The sequence below is a fragment of the Phyllostomus hastatus genome, unplaced genomic scaffold (genome assembly GCF_019186645.2).
Source record: "Phyllostomus hastatus isolate PE091 unplaced genomic scaffold, TTU_PhHast_1.1 phas_scaffold_39, whole genome shotgun sequence".
NCBI classification, from domain to species: Eukaryota; Metazoa; Chordata; class Mammalia; order Chiroptera; family Phyllostomidae; genus Phyllostomus; species Phyllostomus hastatus.
The window spans coordinates 29,238,683-29,262,173 of NW_025334028.1; the positions used below are offsets into that span (position 1 = coordinate 29,238,683).

Sequence of the window (23,491 nt, forward strand, 5' to 3'; positions counted from 1 at the left end):
CCTTTATTTGAACACCAAATAGCTCTTTGGGGTCCTGAGAGTTTATTTCTTGACTGTCATTTTGTTCTCTAAACATTGTACCTCATCCAAGACTTAAAAGATATTGAAAGATGCTGCTTCATGAAATAGAAAGTTATATAAATATGCCAATATGTAATTTGCTTTGAATTTCTTAGAAGAAATGTTGGAAACCTGGGGTGAAGGTGTCTGATATGGGTAGTAACAGACAAGGGACACCAAATAAAGTTTTAAGAGTTAAAGTATGTACAGATTATTCATTTTCTAAACCGAGTTTCTCACAAGGGAAGCAAACTGCTGGTGGCTAGTGAGGAGGCTCGAGTAAGCAACCTCTTAGAAATCTTAAGACAATGAAAGATTAGGAGAGAGGAAAATTTTTTTAAATTGAGGACATGTATTACAGAACTAAGAGATCTGGATGCCTAAGAATCTAAAGGAAACTTCCTAAGCAAGAACTGAAGAGTTAGCGCAAGTTTAGCTCTAACTAAATTACTCAGGTGTGAACTAGTCTGCACATTCTGTTAACCTGATCAGTTATGGTATATACACTATAGGGTCCTTTAGGTTTATAATGCTTATGTATGTCCTGAAGAGTAACCCTCTCTCCCAACACACATCCTCTCTCCCTGACCAGAGGTGAACTCTCTCTGGGAGCCCTAGTTCTACCCCCCTCCCAAATTTGTTTCTATTTTAATTCATATTTATCCATCTCTACTTTCATTTTTCTAGTTTGTTTTATTTTCAAAGAGAACTTTGTTTGAGCAAGAGTAATAATCATAGTAAATTTGTACATTTTTACTTTAATTTTATGTACTATATAATTATGCTATATTTACCCGGAGAGGCTAACCTTTTAGCTACCTGGTGCTGCATCACCACAAATGGCACCTTGCTGAAAAGAAAACTTGTAAGTTTTCAGAACAGAGTACTCTTATTTGCTCACCCTACCCATAGTGACCAAAATGAAAAATTGAGGTTTACTATTTTTATCCTTAGTAAATAATTTAAACAGACTGTGTACTTATTGCAATAAACCTTTTTTAGAGACTTAGTTAATATAGTAGCTGATATTTGGAAATTTGTCTTTTTAGGGAGTTTTTAACTCATCTTTTCTGTAACTTTTTAGTGACAATGACAATTCATGTTTACTTTAGAACATTTTAAATCTGGAGGCAAAAGCAGGATTTAAGTCACCCATATATCTGTTACCTGTTAACATTTTGCATTGTCTTCCCAGCACGTGTATGCTTCCCCATGCAGCTTTTAAGAAAACAGGATCAATAGAGTCACACACACATATTTTCTGTACACGTAACTCTATCATGAAGTTGTCACTCTCCGCCAAACATGGCAAAGAAGCATTTCACTGTTCCATTGCATCCGTCACCACAGTTCATTTAAGTGGTCCGCAAGTTTTGGACCCAGTTGTTTCCAGTTTTTCTGTATTTTTAACAGTGTCAGGACTCAGAGCTCCGTCTTTGTTTCATTCTTAAGGCACTTATAAAATGCTAGGAATGTGTGTTATAGCAGCTCTGGAGAGCAGCTCGATGATTTTGTTTTTGATACATAAGATGCAAAATCTCACGTTTTTTATTTGGCTTTCTTCACCAGCAAAATTAAACACTTCCTCAGTTTCAGTGCAAAGGTATAAAGGGTTTATTTCCTGTTGTTGCAGAAGGTCTGAACGGCTTTTCTGAAATTAAATAATTATTTAAGTTTCACTGTTATGATAGTATGTGACCTTCAGGTCATTCCTTATGACTTGCACTGTGAGGGGTTTCAGGAGTGTGGATGGAACAGTAACAACTTCATGCCATGAGGGAAAGAACTAGGTTGGCCGTTGTTTCTTCATGGAAGACCCAACAGAAAAGCTGTAGAAAGCGGAGGTTGCAGGCACGGGGCTTTCTAATCTCTTGTTCAGCCTTCCTCTCTGGGCTTTAAAAAGAAGTCCTATTTCTAGGATGTTTTGAGTGCAGCCTGTATTAGGCAGAGGAAAGTACAGAGTGATCTTTCAAGACATTTTAAATTTAAGAATCTATAATTAGAAAACACTGTGTGAGTTCATGATGCCATTTCACTGTTAAAGCACCCATCTAGTGGGATTATTCTACCATGCACCCCCTTTTTAATTCTTTTTGAAAAGGACACACATTTTAAGTTTGACTAGGTGAAAGTCATGTTTAGCTATGTAATTGAAGAAAATGTGTGAGCCGATGGCATTATTAATATCATTAATACCACGTTATAATCAATTACAGCTGTCCACAGACTTAAGTTATGGACCAAGAGCATCTACCTGCTTTTCTTTCATTTGACTTAGGCTTCCTACCTAAGAAACGAGATGTTGCTGTTTTATGAGCTACTTTGACTTTCAGCTTCTCCCAGTTTGACACTCTTGGCTCGTTTCCGTGTGGCTGTGTGTAGGTACATGAAAGCCCTTGGACCCTCCGGATGCGTCTCCCTGATGAATCCCTGTTAGCCTAGTTCTCACTTAATCAGGTATTTCTCTAAGCCAGAAATTTTTAATCTTTTCATCTCATGTCACACATAAACTAATTACTAACATTCTGTGGCACACCAAAAAATATGTATTTTTTGCCCATCTGACCAAAAAATAGGTATAATTTTGATTCATTCACACCAGATGGCTATTGTTGTGTTGGCTATTGGTATTTAAAAAAAAAATTGACAATCTAAAGGAAAAGAGGTCAGTGGCCCTGACTAAATAGTCGGGTACTGTGTGTTTTAAAAATTTAACACTAGTTGAAAATTGCTGCTCTAAGCTAATTTCACTTGTCTTTATAAATGGGTAATTAAATTGATCCTTATGAGAGAGTCACTCAAGTTGGCAGGTACATAGCTAAGCCCAGTGAGGTCACTGGTGGGTGTTCACGCTGCAGCAGCCGCTGCAGACGGGGTGGGGGGGTGCTCAGCGTGGGGCCATCTGGAGGCTGTGTGTGTGAGTGCCTTTGATGTCACAAGCCACGTGACCCTTTTGGTTCCCTGTGACTGAATATGAGTGCACATTATTTTTTCCTAACCACTCTGTGCTGTAGAAATGTCTTAATATTGGGAACCTCTGAAGGGTTTAAAATAGGAAAGTAAAATTTTAGAAAGACTGCTGTGGAAAATTGGGGTGGGGGTTAACGAAGAGATTATGGTAATCCAGGGAAATAGGGCAGTGACTGGAAGTAGGGTCAGGTTAGTGGAGATGTGAGTGAAGTCCAGAAGGAGGGTAATAGCTGGAGTAAGGTTCCAATTGAAATGAGAAAAACATCCTCCAAGGGTAGGGTGGTCTCTCCAAAGGGTTATGCAAGTCCCACTGAGGGTGTTGTAGGTGAGTGAAGTAGAAAACTAAGCTGCTTATCTCTTATTATGGGCCTTACTGGAACATGGTGTTTTTGACCAGTAGAAATTTATTTTATTTGTATACTACAGTTCAGATGTACTCTTGGCCTTTTATTTTCATAACAGCTTTATTGAGATATAATCACCTACCATAAATATCACCCTGTAAAGAGAACAATTCACTGGTTTTTGGTATATTTGCAGAGTTCTGTAACCATCACCACGGTCTAATTTTAGAACATTTACATCACCCTCAAAAAGAAACCCATTGCCATTCACTCCCTGTTTGCCTCTACCCCCCCGCCCTGGTAACCACTAACCTACTTTCTGTCTCTGTGGATTTGCCTGTCTGCACATGTCACATACATGGAGTCATACAACATGTGCTCTTCTGAAACTGGCTTCCTTCTTTTAGCATAATGTTGTCAGGGGTTGTTTATGTTGAAGCGCGCATCACCACTTTACTCCTTTTTATTGCCAAATATTTTTTATTTATAGATACGCCACATTTTGTTTATCCATTCATCAGTCAATGTGCATTTGGATTGTTTCCGCTTTTTGGCTATTGTGAATAATGCTGCAGTGAACATTTTGATACAAGTTTTTGTGTGGACTCATGTCTTCATTTTTCTTGGGTCTGTACCTACAAATGGCACATTCATTCTTGAGCCTCTTCCAACAGCTGAATATTTCTGGTGAAAGTGGCATCTCAACTGAAAGTCAAATTCTGGTTGCAGACAGGTGTATGTCCCGTGATTGTTAAATGGGTTGTTAGGCAGTTAAAAGACACACAGATCAACTACTGTGTGTGTGAGTGTGTGTGTGTGTGTGTGTGTGTGAGAGAGAGAGAGAGAGAGAGAGAGAGAGAGAGAGAGAGAGAGAGAGAGACTGCAGTCGCCTCGTTGATCTCAGGGTGTGTCCATAGGATATTTACACTGTGGTTCCATGAACAGGAGACCTCTGGACTATGGCAGTTTATACGTTTACTCCCACCCACATCAGTTACTATCCAAACGAAAATAGCATTTCCTCAGGCAGACTCCGGCACTGATTGCTCTAATTCAGCCACATTAGCTTTGCTCTGATGTTCACTGACTTCTCTAGGAGACTTGATCACAATTTTTTGTTAACCTGTTACCATAGTTTGTTCCTCTGTGAGAATGTGGGTGTCATGAGGGAAGGGAGTCTGCTCTGCCTGTGAGCAGGGCCTGTCCTGTATTAAGGAAATACCCATAAATGAAGGGCCCAGTTGCTTTCCTGCTCCTGAGATGCTGGTACCTGTTAGAGCTAGTGTTTTCCTGGGGACAGTATCGGATAGCTCCTGATTTCACCTCCACCCCCGGAAACCAACAAAACATTACAAGAAAGTATCAACTTATTTAACCTCTCACTTCCTCCACCGTTTACAGCTGTCGTCCTGTGCCCTGCACCGCTCTGCAGAAAGGATCGGCTGCGAGACTGGGGTTGTTGACTGCTGTGAGGACCAGCGTGAGATTGCTGGGCACCACCTGCATACAGTAGGTCTGGTATCTCCTGGCGCTATATCGTAAGTATAATTTCCATCAACAGAAGACTGGCTGCCTCCCAGTTGTCCTGCAACTTCTCTGCTGGCTTCTCTTTCCTGTTAAGACATTCATTCCATAAATGCGTCAGCAATGAGAATTTCAATTTTACTATCAGAAAAGGGTTAGATTTCAAGCTGTTTCAGGTGAGAGGATGCTTCCTCACTTGCTGGATTGTTGCCTTAAATGCCAGCGAGAGAAAGAGTGGTAACATCAAAACAATGAACCTCCTTCCGTTTCTGCTAAGAGACAGCCCTCAGTAACTATGTCAATGACGCACTAGGAAAGTTTTATGGCACCAAAAATCTTCAAAGAAACATCAGTCAGCTCTGCCCCTATTTGGCAATGTTACTACAATTATTATTAGCAATGTTATTCTGCTTTGCAGTTATTTAAACCAAGGTTAAAGCGGTGTGGTAGTTACACCTATTCTGTCCCCATGAAGAGGAAGGAGGTTTTCTCTTTTGTGATTGACATTGTGCAAGTCAATTCACTGTCTGTACTAATTTGAATCTAATTTCAGTGATAATTTTATTCTTGAAAATAAAGATAGCAGTTGCATTTTTAATACAAAATGTTTTCTCTTTTTTTTCTACATATATGAGCACTTTATGACTGGGGCTCATTTGACTCTTATCACAGCTGTTCTTTCTCATCATTACTTGTTAGTGTGGTGTTTGCCTAAAAAGACTTCAGCTGTAAGATGGACCCCAGGGCCATGTAATCCCAACTTAATTAAAAATAAGTTTTTATGAGTATTTGAGTCACTATTCAGCATAGCATTCTGTAGGGTTATTTGTTTTCTGTAAAATTCAAAATAATTCTAGGAATGTTCCTGGGCTTCTAGTGCCTGTATTGGGCTGACACTGCTACTGCACAGCCACACGGGGTTCTGCTGCCCGCTGCCCATGGATTCCAGAGGCAGAAGTTTGGTGGAAAAGGAAAGGAGTTGTTTATTTAAAGGCTATACAATTTAGAAGAATAACAGGTTTGCCTCAAAGCCTATTCCCTTTCAAACACCCAAAGGCAGATAACTCCTCCACCTCTTACCAGCTCTGTTCAAGGATGCGCCTGGAATCCCTTCTCCCATTAAAAATACTGTCCTTTGGGATATGCAGGTGGCTGCAGCATGATTATCCAGGCAGCCTGGCTCCTGGTCACAGCCTGGCTTCAGGCACCTCTCTTTAGTCTGTGTGTGCCTGCTCGGGCAGGGCCGTGCAATAGCAGCTGCTGCCACCGCTTTGTGCACAGGGTGGAGTCTGGCTGGTTCCTGGTCACAGCCTGCCTTCAGGTACCTCTCTTGGTCTGCGGTGCCTGCTGGCCTGGAACACTATGGCCCCCAAACCCCGACTGGACTAGCGAGGAGGAAAGAAAGAAAGCAAGCTTTCATATGTGCTCCATTTTAAATCTTTCACCCCCAAGTCCCACGCTCTGTGGGAGTGTCCAGTTTGTTAGCCAGTTCGGGCTAATGTCCACCATGCACATCAGCTCCACACTGTTCTTGCCCCCCCCCCCCCCCCATGATCTGGAAGCAGGTAGGAGGGCCTTCTAGCTGCCCAAGGCAGGGGGCCACCTTGTTACATGTGTGTTGTGATCTATTCATCCCTGTGCAGGTTCTGTGCAAACTGTGTCATGAGCTGCGTTAGTTGTTTACTTTTCCCCGGGGATATGGAAGCCTATCAAGCCCTAGCTCTGGTTTCAGTGTCCGGCTGCCTTCTGCACTTCCCAGCCCCTCTCAAGGGTCCGTCCCTTCTCAGTGAACGCAGGTTCTTTTACCAGCTGCTGCTTCAATCTGCTGCCTTGGGGTGTCCTGCAACCCTTCCCTTCTCTGGGGAAGTGCAGCCTCTCTGCCTCATGGGGGTTCTCCTGCTCCTCAGCAATCTGACCAGACCCCTCTGTTACAATACCAGGAATGACAACTACTTCTAAATGTTTGACCCCAATGGTATCTCTCCCTTTTCCTGGTTGTCTTTCCCATTGAAGCCAGGAAAAGAAAAGATTTCATTTATTCAACAAATACTGAAAAGTTTGTCTGTGTTGAACACTTTTTTTCGGTCTTGCAAAGAGGGCAGTGAGCAAAACAAAATCCTTGCTTTCATGGAGCTTTTAAAAAAAACTCCCATATGTCTTCAGCAAACAAACGGGAGGAGGGAGGTACAGAGAACTTGGCTCACACTCAGGTGTCTTGGGGAAAACCCCTTGAAGACGACAGCCAGGCACAAGATGAAAAGGTTATTGGAACCTGATTTAGAAAATAACCTCATGTTCTAGTTTAATCATTGCAAAAATATAGAAGGTTATTAAAACAACAAACAAACAGAAAGATGCCAGGTTGATGTAACTGGGGCTTAGAAAAGAAAGAGGAGTTACTTTTCAAGTATACCATTTTAGTACATTTTTTTGAGGTTTACAGATTCTGCCCAAAGTCTGCCTCCAACATCCCCTCCCAGCCTCATTGTCAGAGTCTAAGGCATCATTCCTGTTTCTCTGTGCACAGACAAGCAGCTATGAATGTGAGCTCCTCTTTGCCCCCTTCATGAAGATAACAAAGTATACTTCTCTGTAATACATGTTTTTCTCATAGTGTATGTAGGAGGTTTTAACACATCAGTACCAAGTGAGCTTCCTTGTTCTTTTTTATTTTTCCTCAATGGTTGCAGAGTAGTTCATTTTATGGATGTACCACAATTTAAATAGTGACCTATTGACACTTGGGTTGCAGCCAATCCTTGCTCTTAAGCAATGCTGCAGTAAATGACGGTGCATAGGTTATTCTGCATGTGTGCAATGATACCATGTATGCAAATGGTATCTGCCAGTTTATACAGTTGGAAAAGTAGAATTGCTGATCATAAAGTGTGTGTATAATTTTGGTAAATATTGTCAAATTGCCTCCCAGAGAGGGTTTTTCTTATTCGTACCACTGCTAGGAACTTGTGAGATGAACTGTCACCAGGGTCTGGAATTTTTGCTCATTTGGTGGGCTAAATGATGTCTCAGGATAGTTTCAGTGTAGGAGTATTATTTGTTCAGAACTTTCAGTGTATTTTTTCCAAAAGAATAAAATGCTCAGAAAGCTAAATAGGACTAGAATTCACCTGTTTTTATTATATAAGGTGACTATTAAAGGCCATCCTAAGTCTTCTCTTATGTAATTTAAATAATCCTTGTTCAAGTTAAAAGTGCTACATTTTAAATACTGAAAACCTACAGGATAAAAGTGCCTCTCAGGCTCGTGATGGACTTAGGTGACCTGCTAAGAGTAAGTCCTTTCTCCCGTAGTTTGGTGCTGCAGCTGACTGAAATAGAACAGTGTACAAGTGAGTTACCACAGCAGGCCTAGACTGCCGTCCTTACACAGGCCCGCTTGTAGGGTTGGCCTCGGCTGGCCTCTGGGAATTTGGCTTTGAGGAGGGTTTCCATCACGATGTCACTGTGCCTGAACTGTCTGTGCAAATCATCATGGTGTATGGGGAACACCTGCTTGCATTCTGGGAGGAATTTTGGGGACATGCCCGGCAGCAAGTGTCTGTGTGAGCAACCCCAATGAACACCCCAGGCACTGAGTCACTGATGAGTTTCCCTGGCAGACAGCATCTCACAGGTGTTGTCACACTCATTGTTAGGGAGCTGAGTCTAACCTGTGTGACACCCCTGGGAAAGGACCCTTGAAAACTCACTGCTGGTCACCTGCAGAATTTGTCCCATGTGCCCTTTTCCTTGGCTGATTTTACTGTGTATCGATTTGTTGTAACAAATCATAGTGGTGAAGAAACTGTATGCTAGGTCCTGTGAGTCCTCCTAGTGAATCACTGAACTGGAAGTGGTCTTGGAAACTTGGACACAATCAGCTTTGCAAAGATTTTAATACTCTGTCTGTCTGCAGTATTAGTGGTGAATGACACACATATTTTTTGCATGCAATTAATTGACCTTTGGTATTATATCTTGACTTGTAGTCTGTGTTCTGTTGTAAAATGTGTAATCTGTGAGATTTCTGAACAGGGCTTAATATTTATATCCACAAACGGAGGCAACAAGAATGCTGCCAGGCACTGAATGGTTTTAGGTTTAGTGACGAATCCACAACTGGCCCTTGGGTCCTCCCAATGTCCTTATTTAGGCTTAAAAGTTTCTGGCTTTAATTTTCTATAATTTGGTTATTAGCTAAATGGTTCGTTCAAATTCCTTTGATTTCACAGCTGACACGGACACCAGCCCACAGTATCCGTGGCATTATGGATGAGACGAAATAAATTCACACAGACTACCGAGTCCTGTGGAGGAAAAGGGACCGCTCAACTTCTCTCTCACAGGGAGAGCAAGCTTCTGAGCACCTGGGCCACCCTCGCAAGAGGAGACGCCCAGACCCTTGCCTTGAGAGGCTTGTATTGGATTCAGTTTGCATAGGAATTAATCATTATCAGGCAGTAAGGATCAAACAATAGATAACGTACAAAGAACTCTGAGGGCCTATTTTGAGTCAGGGTCAGATAGCTAAATGGCCATAAACTTTGGGGAACAAACTCACTTCCTGCTTGGACCCTTATCATTTAATTGAGAGCGTCCTAAACAAAACAGGTTTCACAGGATTTTACATATTCTTTCTTAGGCCTGATCGCCCTAGGGAACCTGCCCTTTCAAGCACAGGGCTGCACCCACCACCAGCATTGTTTCAGGCTTAAGTCAGGCAGGGGAAGTAAGGCAGCCAAGAGATTAGACTTCTCAAAGACAGAATGAGGACTCAGACTATGTCAAAGCCAAGGGACGAGGGTCCATCTCCCCTTTTCTATAGCCCCCAAGTCCTTCACTAGGGCCTCCCAGTGATCATGCCTGTGTTAGGTCGTTCCCCCCTTGAGGAATCCTACCCTCATTGGCTAACCAATCAAGTACTGGGGGCCAGGCAGGATGAAGTAAAAGAGGCAAAGGAGGTGCCCCTGCCAGGGAGATAAGCTTTGTCTCCTTAGTGGTTTATGGTCTAAAGGCCACTCCCTCAGCCTTAGCCATAGGGGGGGTTACAGCTCCTGAAACCAGGCAGGGCGGTTCCCAACAACAGCCACTGGATTTTAGTTAGGCAGCCTGATGTCTAACTGTGCTCTGATGCTAAAGCTCACTCACAAATCAGTGATCCCAGAAACCTCGCTCTGGATGGCAAGCCTTTGTCTAGATGGGACATAAGGCCCAAAGATTTTGAAATGAAGTTTTATTTCATATAATTTTGTATTAGCATCTCATTTGAAATTTGTAAATACTCGAATAGAAAACTGACGAATGTGTTAAACATAAAGATTAGTTTGTTTAAGCTGCTTTTGCTGAAGAATTAGATGGTGTCTAATGGGAAACGTTCATATTTATGTGGTTTAAAATGTTAAACATAGACCACAGTGGTGTTCTCCATGCTCACAGTTGACTGGTATATATTTTTTTTTTGTTTTGAGAATAACTAAGGTTGCCATTGTGGCAGCCTCTGTGCTTTACATACATACCTTATTTAATTTTTCATAGCAACTCTATGAGGTTGCTACTATTAACTCCAGTTTAAGACACAGAAGGTTTAACTGACTTGCCTAAAGTTAAATGATTGGCTAGCACGAGGCAGAACTAGAATTTGAATTCAGCTCATCTTTCTTCAGAGGCTGAGTTCTTAAGCCAATCTGGTTTCCAGGGTCACATGGTTACTGGTGCTTACATACTATTCCTTCTGCCTTAATAACCCCACCCAACTTGCCCAACCCCACTTTACCCTGCAGATGTGAATCGAGAGTCTCTTTCTTCCAGGAAGGCTTCTGGGACTGGGGAGTGTGCCTTGACAGTGGGTTTCCATAAAGCCATCGACTTCTAATTACCCAGACACTTTTTCCTTGTGTTACAGCTATTCCCCCAGCTAATCTTCAAGCTCTGCAAAGGCAGGGGTGAGGTCTGTCTGGTTCACCTGGCCATGACAGATGTGCAGATACCTAAATGAAGGTTGAGTAAGGTCTCAGAAGAAGAGACAGAATTAATGGTAGTTTAGCACTCAGAGTACACAAAGGCAGGAAACCGCTGGCCATCACAGATGAGGCTTTGCTCCCATGTAAGTATCAGGAAGCTTTAGTTGTAGTGTGGGGACAGGCATTCTTTTATTGCTGAAGCTTACATTAAACAGGTTGTCAGCAACAGATTCATGAACTTGAATCCTAAGCTTTCTGCTGACAGTTTCATTTCCCAAGACTAAACTCCATTTTGGAAATTTGAAGAAGAAGCTTTGTACCCCAGCCACATCCGCGAGGCCAAGCATTCCATGAGGCTGAAGCAGGTCTGCTTGTCCTGTGCGAGCCCCAACCTGGGAGAACTGTCTTTGGACAGGATTAAGTACTCTAAAATGTTTTGGAGGAAAATTGACCCCCATATTGCTTGCCAGTAGTAATAGTGATCAACGATAAACCAGTTCTAAACAATGAGAATACACCTTTCTTAAAGCTATTACAGAGTTTGGTGGATTTCAGGAACTCTACACATGAAAAGATTTCCCCCCCCGAACTAGCATGCCTTTCAAAAATATATATTTTGAAGATGATCATTTTAACATGTTTAAGATGAAAATATTTGATAAGTAAACTTATCTACATACCCTTTTAATAGCTATCAAATACAAAGTAAAATTTATATCATCTATTAGGCTTTTTTAAAAATATTTATTTTTCAATTATACTCAACATATAATATTTTATTAGGTGTACAACATAGTGATTAGACATATATATAACTTACAGCTTGATCACCCTGATAAATCACATACCCATCTGACACCAAACATTGTTATCACAATATCAGTGACTATGTTCCCTGTGCCGTACTTTACATCCCCATGACTATTTTGTGACTTCCAATTTGTACTTCTTAATCCCTTCTCCTTTTTCATCCATCCCCCAACCCTCCTCCCCTCTGGCAACCATTGGTTTGCTCTCTGTATCTACAAGTCTGTTCCAGTTTTGTTTGTTCATTAATTTCCTTTTAGATTCCACATGTAAATGAAATCATATGTTATTTGTCTTTCTCTATCTGACTTATTTCATTTAGCATAATGCCCTCTAGGTCCACTCGTGTTGTGGGAATTTGATCTTTGTTATGGCTGGGTCATACTCCATTGTATATGTGTACCAGTTTATCTTTATCCATTCATCTATTGATGGGCACATAGATTGCTTTAATATCTTGGCTATTATAAATAATGCTGCAATGAATATATTGATACATATGTCTTTTTGATTTAGTGTTTTGGGTTTCTTTAGAGGAAGAGCCAGAAGCAGAATTGCCGGTTCCTTCTTTGTCCCTTGTTACAGAGCCTTTGTTCAAAAGCCTATTTTGTCTCATATAAGTGCTACTGCCTGGCTTTTTTGTTTTTATTTCCATTTTCTTGAAATATCATTTTCCATTCCTTTAATTTCAGTCTCTGTGTGTCTTTCAATCTGAAGTGAGTCTGTTGTAGACAGTACAAGTAAGGGTCTTGTTTTGTTTTTCATTCGGCCATGGTGTGTCTTGATTAGAGCACTTATTCCATTTGCATTTAAAGTAATTGTTAATAGTATATATTTATTGCCACTTTACTATTCATATTTTTTAAAAGATTTCATTTGTTTCTTTTGTTAGAGATAGGGGAAAGGAGGGAGAAAAAGAGGGGGAGAAACATGATGTGCAAGTGAAACAGTGATTGGTTGCCTCTCTCATGCCCCCAACTAGGGACGTGGCCTGCAGCCCAGGTATGTGCTCTGACTGGGAATTGAACAAGAAACCTTTCAGTCTACAGGCTGGCGTTCAATACACTGAGTCACACCAGCCAGGACTTCATATTTTTAACTTTATTTTTTTCTTCTAAAGAAGATCCTTTAACATTTCTTATAATACTGGTTTGGTGGTAAGGAGCTCCTTTAGCATCTTCTTGTCTGGGAAGACTTTTTTCCTTGATTTTAAATGATATCTTTGCTGGGTGGAGTAATACTGGTTGTAGGTCCTTGCTTTTCACCACTTTGAGTATATCTTGCCAATCCCTTCTTGCCTGCAAAGATTCTACTGAGAAATCAGCTGACAGTCTTAGGAGAGCTCCCTAGTAGGAAACTAACTGCTTTGTTCTTGTTACTTTTAATATTTTATATTTGTTTTTAACCTGTGGTATTTTAACTATGATGTGTCTTAGTATGAGCCTCCTTGGGTGTATCTTCTTTAGGATTCTCTGTGCTTCTAGGACATGTATGTCTATTTCCTTCAGCAGGTTAGGGAAGTTTTCCATCATTATTTTTTCAAGTAGATTTTTAATTTATTGCTCTCCTCCTTCTGACACCATCATGATGCAAATGTTGTTACACTTGAAATCATCCCAGAAACTCCTTATAGTATCCTCATTTTTTGGATTCTTTTTTTCTTTTTGCTTTCTTATTGGGTGTTTTCTACTTCCTTATCTTCCAAATCACTGATTGGATCCTCTGCTTCATCTGTTCTACTATTGATTCCCTGTAATGTAGTCTTCATTTCAGTTATTGTAGCTTTTATTTTTTTCACTGTTTTTTTTTTTTGTTTCTACTTCCATTTTTATGTTTCCTAGTGGGCCAAGACAGGCCATTTGTATGGAAAAACCACTGGAAATGCTTTGGGTAGGTCCACAAGTTGAGTGGGGTGGGATCTCAAGGAATCACTGGTGTGGGGTGAACAGTGTTAGCCAGGTTGGAGACTCAGATATGGTGCCTGTCTGCTGGCTTTGTGGGGAGAGGGCTCAGCAAAGGAACAATGGCCTCTGCCAGTACTTCTGTTTGGAAGAAAGCTGCCTCTCCAGCCCTCACCCCAAAACCAAATGATTCAGTTCCTCTGTGTTTGTCCCTGGAGCCTTTGGAGCTGCTGTCCCAGTTCTGGAGCTCAGAGAAAGTAAGTCTAGGCATGGGCCCTTTAAGAGGAACACCTGGGACTCCAGAAGGTTTCCGTCTCAGTAAACCACAATCTCTATTGGTTTTCACAGGTAGAAGTTTTGGGGACTTCTCTTTCCAGCAGTGGATCCTGGGCTAGGGAGTCTAGTAAAGGGCTGGGACCCCTTGCTTCTCTGGGGGTACCTCCGCAGCTAAGACATCCCTCCTGATAATTTTAACTTCCACACATGGGTATGGGACCAGCCTATTCTGTATCTCTGCCCCTCCTACCAGTGCCCCTGCTACTAATCTCCATGTGGTTGTTCTGTGTGTCCTTAGTTACAGGATTTCTGTTTAGTTAGACTTGAGGTTGTTCTCAATGATGGCTATTCTGTACTTTTGATGTGGTTGTGGGAAGAGGTGAGTACAGCATTCACCTACTCCGTCCACCATCTTGGCTGGAAGCCTCCATCTGTCAGACCTTTAATAGTACTGAATAGATGTCAGGCATACCGGAACCCTTGTGTTCGGATGAATATTATTTGGTAAAGGTAAGGAAAAAATCTTCTAAGTTACTTTGTATCCTTCACTCTGTAAGCATTACCTAATCTTAGGATTCAGGACTTTCCTATAAAGGTAAGGTAACATTTAGGCACACTCTTAGGTCTTGCTTTCTGTGTCTTTAGCAGGCATGGATAAAAACAAGGACAAAGAGAAAACTTCAGTTATCTGGTGTGTATGTGTTTGCTTTTGTTTAAAGCAGTTTTCCTCCTTTGAATACTTAATGCATAGAAATGACTAAGAAAAATAGTGGTGGTGCCCCAAAATGTAAGAGGAATAGCAATAACTGGTAGAGAATTTATTATGAAGGCAAACCATTCTTTTACTCTAGCGTGTTTTATTCTATTTAGATTGTTGGCTTCTAGAGTGACTTAGGCATGTGTGCTAACTTAAATTTGAAGATAAAAGTCAGCAAAATGACCTTAGGCCTACTGTGACATGTTTATATTTATTATGGTATTTGAGGATGAACCCCCTCAATTCTGAAGCTACTTATATGTGGTCATGAATTCTTTTTTGTTATTCCCCCCCCACCCTGAAAAAAAATTTAAAAAGAGAGACAGAGAAAGATATAACAGGTTTTTTGGCCTGAATGTTGCCTACTAAATGAATCAACCCTCTAGTTGCCTGGAAAAAGTCCTTTTTGGAATATGAGGTCAGAAGTAGTGACTCAGTGCTGTTTAAGAATATGTTACATTAACTGAATTTGTGAAAGAGAACTAATTCTTATGGGGATGGCAGGTTACTTCTATGACACCATATAATTTTAATTCCCTATGTATATAAGATTCATGTAATTATCTTTTGTCTTAAAGCTTTTCTTCAGAGTTCAGTAAGTAAAATAATGTAGCATATATTTCAGCTGAAAGGGATCTGTCCATTCCACGCTCAGTATAGGGCCTTTTGAATTTCTGTGACTTAAAAAGAACATGGGAAAGAAGCTGTCAAGGTTAAGCATGAAAGCAACAGTCTAGTGCTCAGAGGAGGTCGTGCTTAGCACATGTCTGCTTTACATCTGACTGTACCTGTGCCTGAGTCACCTTCCTCCTGCCAAACACAAATAGGTTTCTAGGCAACAGAAGTGATTCAGACTCTAAACAGCTCACTACAGTGCAATGTCCATCTGCAGTGTTCCCAGGAAATGCCCCTCTTATAAGTCACTGGAGAGTGGGATAAAGATTCACACGGGCACTGGAGGCATCAGATGAGTCTGAGCTGGTGACCATATGTTAGAAGGTAGGGCTGGCTAATACTTGGGAGGAAGTTACATCGCAGGGCATACACAGACTATAATCTGCATTGAAACTCTGGGGAGGAAATTGGATGGGGGAATCTCTCCCCAGAATGACTCACAGGGAAGGGAAATTAATTCATAGCCCTTAGAGGGAAAAATAGTACGTCTCTAATTGTAAAAATAGACCAAGACCTCGGAAAAATCACAACATAACATAGTGGCCAAGAACACAAACTCTGGATCTGCATTTCTAGGTTTCACTTCCTCATACCTCAAATGGCGGTGATCAGGGCACCTACCTCATAAAGTGATTGTGCATATTAACATGTTAATATCAGGGAAGCACCCATCTGTTATCGTAAGCTCTGGGGAAGTGTTATGCCCTCCACCCTCCACACTACTCCCTCAGTGCTGGGGGCAGAACTGTGAAGGAATGAAGGAAGACCCAAAGATAGGTAAGAACTTTCTAATGATTTATCTCTTCTTTTATGATTTTGAGGACTGCAATTATAGTAATTATGATTATAGCATCATTTAAGGAACCTCTCCAAAGGTTTTCAGTGTTAATTTAAAAATGTTTAAAAGCCCTGGTCAATGCTATAAAATAAGTACATGACCATTTTATTGAGTAACTGTGAAGATTTCTTTATTGCCAAAATAATAGCCTAATGAGTTATGGTTAACTTTTGGGTCTCTGTAAAAAAGTAAGAGGAAAACCTGTTTAACTCTAAAATTTTCTGACATTCCTTGAAGCCACATATATAGTGCTTCTCCAGATTTGGCATTGATGGTAGACTCCATGTTTTAAATGCAGTCTTCTAGCTTGAATAACTTTCTGTGAGTTTAGAATACCAATTTAGGAGAAATGCTTTTAAGTTCGGTTTGTTTTATAAAGAAGCTAGCATTTCCCCATTCATTTAAATTCTCAGTCTTTCATTGGAAATCTTTATTATACTTAATGGAAAACTGTTTAATCATTCGTAGTGAACAAACAACTTATATATTCAAAAACATAAGAAGCCATAAAATAATGCTTCAGAGTTCTAACATGATCAGCTGCTTTCAAAAATTTTTTTATCATGTCTGGGTTAAAAATGGAATAGCCTGTTACCCAGAAAAAAATATCATGTGTAGGATTGCTCATCCATTACCAGAGAAGTGTATTCTTGTTTGATAGTATAAATTGTTTGTTTTAAACATTAATACTAGCAAAATGGATTAATTAACTTTTTAAATCAAGATACTCAATTTCAGATTATTTGGGACATTTTTATTTCTTAATTTTAAATATTTCAGAAAAAAACCTTTTTTAAACACCAAGTATTTTAAATATAGCTTATACTACATTATTTCCTGATTTTGAATCTGTATTCATATAATGGTCTATTGGTATAATTAAGTGTAATACTTTATTCTTTTATGTCCTTTGGTGTTGACCTCTGAACTCACCTAATAACTTCCTGTTATTTACCTTGCATCTACTTAGCCATCTCTGTGGCCTAGGTTCTAGAATATAGGACCTTTCACCTTCAACCTTAGGAAATTACTATTTCGTTTTAACACCCTTTTTCCCCTTCTAATAAGCCTGAGATCTGGAGCTCTTCATGAAGATGTAATTGAACTGGTTCAGCCCTGGTGGGAAAGGGTGTTCACATCAGATCCCACACAATAGTCTCCTTACTCCATTCAAATGCCTAAATAGTGAATGGAACCTAATGGGCGAATCTTCCATGAATTTATTTCCTTTTTCATGTGGCCTATTCTGACATTGTGATTTCTGACCATGAGAAATAAAGAAAAAAGATAAACCATGTTTTTAATAGTTATAATATGCTAATGACCAGTCATTTAACATAGACCCTTGAGAATTGTGACAAAGGTAGGGCAGAAGAAACTGAGGTCCAAGGAGCCTGCTTTATCTTTTCCTTTTCTTTTTAAATTAAATTTATTGGGGTGACAATGGTTAATAAGATTATAGAGTTCAAGTGTACAATTCTGGTACATACACGGTGATGGAAGAAGACCTGACTTCGGGTGGTGGGCACACAGTGCAGTGTACAGCTGATGTTTCAGAAATTGCTGTAATTTTCATCAAGTGACAAGAGTCAGGGTTAGAACCTGGGTCTTAATAAACCTATGTGGAGCTGTTACCCATCAGTTCTCTACATCAAGCTAAATTAAAATACCAAACATTTTCATCTTTGGGGGCCTCGACTTCTCACATCACAGGACCAATCTCATGGCGGTGGTTTGAGCATCACAAGGAAACACCTAGAGTGCCCCATGGTTGGTGTTCATCAGTGTTGCCTGACCCTACGCCTTCTCTTTCTGTGAGAAGTGGGACTTTTTGTTTGCCTTCTTTAATTCTCTTCGGTGAGATCACTAACATGTCTTTGCTTTCTTTTCATAGAATGATATGTGTGTACAAGGTGGGGCAAAAGTAGGTTTATAGTTGTTTATATGGAAAATAATATAATAGTTAATAAATAAGATAAAAATAGACTCTGTGCTTCATATACTCTAACTATAAACCTACTTTTAACCCACCCTGTATGTGTCTTAATATGGCAAAATGTATTAGAAATCCATAAAATAGCAAGGGTGTATTAGTGAGAACACTGAAGCCTAAGGTTGCTAAATTACCTGCCCAGGATTAGTCACGGCCTCTTTGTGGCCAAATGTAGATGAGGATTCCAGCCTGTTGACTTCTGATCCAGGGCCTTACATTGAGGTCCTTAGTCCTTAAACTTTTTGGCCATGGAACCCAAATTTCAGCTGAGATTTTGGGTAACCCTCCAAAATTGAAAGCAAAGCAGAACTTGACTAGTGGAAGTAAGATGGGGGCCTGGAGACATGTCCGCGTGGTCTCCCCCAGACGCTGCCTTGTAGCAGGCCTCTTCTCAATGTAGGTCACAGCGCAGGTAATGCGTGTGGCCCTTCCCTTATCCCCTCACGTCAAACTAGCCCTGGCCTTGTTCTGCTTCTCTGGAGCATTTCTGTCCCCCCATATCTGAAAGTGAACACAGTGGAAAAGTTGGGGGAGTTTAGTTGCCCAGACTGGAAGTCAGAGCTGTAAAGTGAAGGGCATGTCTTCCCAGTTGACCCGGAACATTTTTACTGTGTATCCGGAAGCAGCAGCAGGGACAGTCTGGCCACGCAAAACCACTGATCTCCAAGGTTGGTTCTTCTGACTCAGCAGGGGCGTCCTACCCCATTCCTTTTTCTTTGAGGTAAGAATCCGTCCTGAAGCTGCATGGTCTTGTGTAGATGCTTGCCCAATAGAGTGGTAGAATGATGTACCAAGTCAGGAACTACCAAAGTACCAAATGCTGGCCCTACTACCTACTTGCTGGTGACCTTGGGCAATTCACATAACCTCTGTGTCATCTGCAAAATGTGAGTAGTAGTAACATCTACCTCGTAGAGTTGTGGTGAAGATCAAACAAGATAAAGTATTTAGAATAGTATTTGGGCAATAATGACTACGATATCAGTGTTAGCTGTGGCTCTTACTCTTAAATCTAAGCCATATAAATTTAAATCATTAATGGGATACAAAGTCAACATTTTTAAAACACTTAAATATTCTAATCCAGTATTTAAAATATATATTTATAAATACTTTTGCAAACAAAACCTTTCTTAAAATAACCACAAAGCCAAAAGTATAATAATCAAACGGCTTCACAATCTAAATGAGACTTGAGGCCCCAGAGAAATTTTCACTTCTCCCTGGTTGTTATTCAGGATGAGGCAAGTTACACCACTTGGTTAACCGACATTTCCTACTAGACTCTCTTTGATAGTTGATCTTCAAATGTAGGTTTCGGCTTGTACTTGGGTGAAAATCTCTGTAGAGAAAGTCTGTTTAGTTAGGCAGTTACCTGTTGAAGAACAGCAGCATCCTTGATGGCTGCATTTTTTGTTTTTAGGAGTAGGTGCACCTTTCAGAGTAAGATGAAGCGGTTTTCTGCTCCCTGCCGAGCGGGTTCCAGAGCCCTGCTGCTGCAGAGTCCGGCCTTTCTCCACCCGCTGCTCTGCCCCTGTCTTGTCACACTCGCACATTCACCACGTATGATGACTGAATATAATGATTCTGGGTTTTCTTACCATTTACAGCCTTTGTAATCAGACTGAAGTCTGATTTACACCTATAGAGCACCGTTTTTCAGAGGTTTGTATAATTGTGCATGAATATATCAGTCAAAAGGCAAACATAAAAAATAGCATCTGTACCGTGAAAATGTTGGACACAAACCCCACCCCCCAGGGGAAGGTTAGTTTCTAAGAAGCCACAAGTTATAAATTGGCGTTTGTTTTTAAATGGGAACAGGAGAGAGGAGCTATTAGGCTTAGTAACCTCACCGGGCAGTGAGTACCCTGTGAGATCATTCACTTCTTGGCCCAGGAGTTGTAACAGGCAAGGTTTCTTGGGTAACTCACATCTAAGCTGAGACCTGAAACCAGGGGGTAGGGCTGAGAAGAGGTTTAGGCTGCTAAAAAAAATTATATATAAAGGCCTAATAAAAGGGAACAGAAGTTAAGTAGATATGGAGGGAGGCACAGGATTTAGGGAAGAGAAAAAAAAGAAGTTCAAAAACTGATTCTGAAAGGAAGGCAGAGGCCAGACTGGGAAGGTCCTTGTGAGCAACACCAGAAGGGCACACCCACCTAAGAAGCAGCCGAGAGAAAAAATAAGTGAGGTAATTGGGGAAAGGTGAGCTGACTGGATATTTGCTCTTGCAGAAATCATGTTAATTTTGTTTAGATGTAACAATGGCATTAAGGGTTTTTCTAAGAGAGCCTTTATCTTAAAGAGACATACTGAAATATTCACAGATGGAATGATATGATCTCGGGGATTGCTTCCAAAAAATCCAGGTAGAAGGGAGATGAAAAAGATTTTTCACGATAAGTGTTGTGCCTGATGAGGTTGTTTACTATACTCTTCTCTCTACTTTCAATATAATGTGTTTGAAATTTTCTAAGCTTTTTTTTTTTTTAAGTCAAAATAAGCAGTGGACTTTTTGACCATCAGGAGACATTTAAGGGCTTCGAGTCAATAAAGCAGGAAATGGACTGGGAACGAAACCAGGGGAGGAGGAGTGCTGCATTGAATGCCCGGTCAGTCTTTTCCCACAGTGATTGTGGCGCCTCAGTTTCTCCTTGAGGATGAATGTTCATGACTCGATCTCTTGTTAGTGAACTGTGTGCTATTACCATTTTCTCTGATCACGTTCACTTTGCACTCTAGTAGTACAAAATACTAGCAGCACCTGATATTCCTAGGATTATATTGGCTTTCTTTTTGTTAATAATAATAATAATGTTGTCCTGACTGGATAGCTCAGTCGGTCAGAGTGTTGCCCCCATGCATCAAGGTTGTGGGTTTGATTCCTGGTTGGGGCACATGCAGGAATCAACCAATGAACACATAAAGAAATGGAACAGCAAATTGATGTTTTTCTTTCTCTTCCCCTCTCTCCTTCTCTCTCAAAAATCAATTTTAAAAATTAAAAAAAATAACGTATCTTTCTGGTAGATGGATTTAATTTGTTGTGTCTACTGATATGTTTGGACTAATTCCTGCCCTCTGCAAATAAGAGGTGTTGGTGAACTGAGCAAATAAGCTAGGGAGGGCGGAGGTGAGTGATAGGTGGGAGATTAGAATGGGCAGGACCTGGGCTGATTGTCAGGGGAGGGAGGGGAGAGGGCTGGGCATTTGAAGCCGAGAGGACAGCTACAATTTTATTTGCCCTGAGTAACTGGGTGGGTGGTGGGACAGTTTACTGAGATAAGAAGCAGAAGAGGAGGCATTCGCCTGCTTTAGGGAAGTGACAGTTGCAGTTTGGGTTATGAGTTCCAAACATCTGCTTTTTCAGTTCTTAGGGCTGTGGACCCTTCAGATTGAATTTACTCTTCTCCTTACCCCCATAATCCTTTTTGGCATTCTTAAGATGTGCCCCTAAAGTATAGATACACATTAACTGGAGTATTTCTGGTCTTGTTCAGCACAAGCTTTGGGCCCCCAATCTCCAAATATGGATATTGTAGAAGCAAAAAAAAAAAATTTAAAGTCCTCTTCAAAAAAAAAAAGACCCCAGAAAACAAATACCTTCTCTTTTTCTAGGTTGTTAACTTTGTTTCAATTTTTTAAAATACTGGTTTTTGAAAAATAGCATACATATGTTTAAAAACCAATTTCAAGTGATTATTTATAATAGTCAAGTACTTTTATTTATGTAGAATCATCAATGAAAATTAGATTTAATGGAAATAAGATTAAACAAGGAATTACATCTTTTAGCTTCCTGCTACTAATTGGACATTGAGTTTATACTCTTTCCTGACTACCTCTTGGCGTGATGTCCAGGTTCAGAGACAATGCTTTTAATCATCCTGTGTTGTTCTAAGTCTGCTTCACTCTGTAGGAAACAGCTCTGACTGAAGTTGACTCCCAAGGACAGGCCAGTGCTAATTTGAATCGGACAACTTTATACTTCCCTGCTTTTCTATTTGCTACTGATTTTTGGAGCTTGGTGTGTTTAAAGGCTTTTGGAAAAATAAAGACTATTAAGCATTAAAAATTTCATTTTCAGTTTCATCTGTACACCCAAAACTTATAAAATTCCTTAATGGTGGGTAATCAGCCTCCCTCCCCCCCATTTTATGTTCATTGTTTGAATTTCCTTTTTACTTTTACCTGTATCTGGTATATGGTTTTACTAAACTTCAAGTGCTTTTCAGGCTCCTCTGTAATTTATAAAAGTCGTTTTCATTGCTCATTATTTTTTTAAGTGACCTTTGGTTGAAAAGGGGGGAAAGTTATAGTCAACAATCCCTTGAGGATGAGAGCCAGCCTTCTCTGCCACCTTCGTTGGTTAGTGCCCAAACCCCCTCTGCACAGGATGGAAGGCCAGAGATAGTTCTCTCTTCCATGGTTGTCCCTAATTTGTCTAACCATCCAGGCTGTCAGCGGGAATGGAACAGTTGCTACATATTTAAATCTCAAGTGTTGCTTATCTTGAATTTGGTCGTTCTGTTTCATTACACTCGGTACAGTTTAAAAAGTTTCCTATATCTAAAAGTTTTCTATCCTGCCCGCTTAGGATAAAATTATAGAATTTCTTCATTGAAAGTCCCATTGAATCCTGAAACCTCCTGGTTATTTGACAGCTTCAGTTTTTCTGTCCCCATATTATGTCTTTGTTTTTATCCTTCCTGCATTTATAATGTAGCATCTTTAACCTTTTCTTAAAAGCCTCATGTAGATTAAACATTTCTTAGAAGACAGCACTGGGGTGGTCGATTAAATAAAGTCCATTATGACCAATATCATTAGAACATTATACACAGACACCCATTAGAAATGGAAAAGAACTCAAGGCAAAAATCTATAATTAAGTATGGGGACATTTTTAGTGGAATCCCTTTTACATTTTAGAACGTTATATAGGTTTTGGGAGCTGTTTACTGTACTTGAGTCTCTGCAGGTTGGAACAGAGATGTTCTTGATATTCTTTTGACCTGATGGCACTTCGATGTTTTTCCCCGATAGCGAGCGTTCATTTAAAATGTTTGAGTTGAGTGTCACTTCATAAACCTGATCCTAGTTTGACTAGCTCTCCTGTAACTCTCTTGCCCCATCCTGCTTTATTTTTCTTCACAGCACTTTTAATCCTTTTGTTATTGTTCCTGTTACATGCCAGCAGATTGTAAGCATGAGGGAAGTGACTTTTTAAAATTTGTTGAATCCCTACAATGGTTCCTAGTATAGAGTAGGTACTCACTAAGTATTGTTGAGTGAGTAATCTTTGGCTTTGTAAGGCAGTAAAATCAAAGCCTTCTGCTTATTTTTTCAATGTTAAAAAAGGTAAAAAAAATAAATGTTCCAT

The 23,491-nt window shown here is 40.3% G+C and overlaps 1 protein-coding gene across 2 annotated transcripts in view; it reads left to right on the forward strand.

Moving 5' to 3' along the window:
* Positions 1–23,491, forward strand: part of SGMS2 (sphingomyelin synthase 2) — an 81,860-nt gene that overhangs the window by 22,578 nt on the left and 35,791 nt on the right. For both annotated transcript variants that reach the window (XM_045820304.1, XM_045820303.1), the window contains exon 2: positions 4,776–4,912. The gene's annotated coding sequence lies outside the window, so the exon portion shown is untranslated. The remainder of the gene's footprint in view (positions 1–4,775; positions 4,913–23,491) is intronic.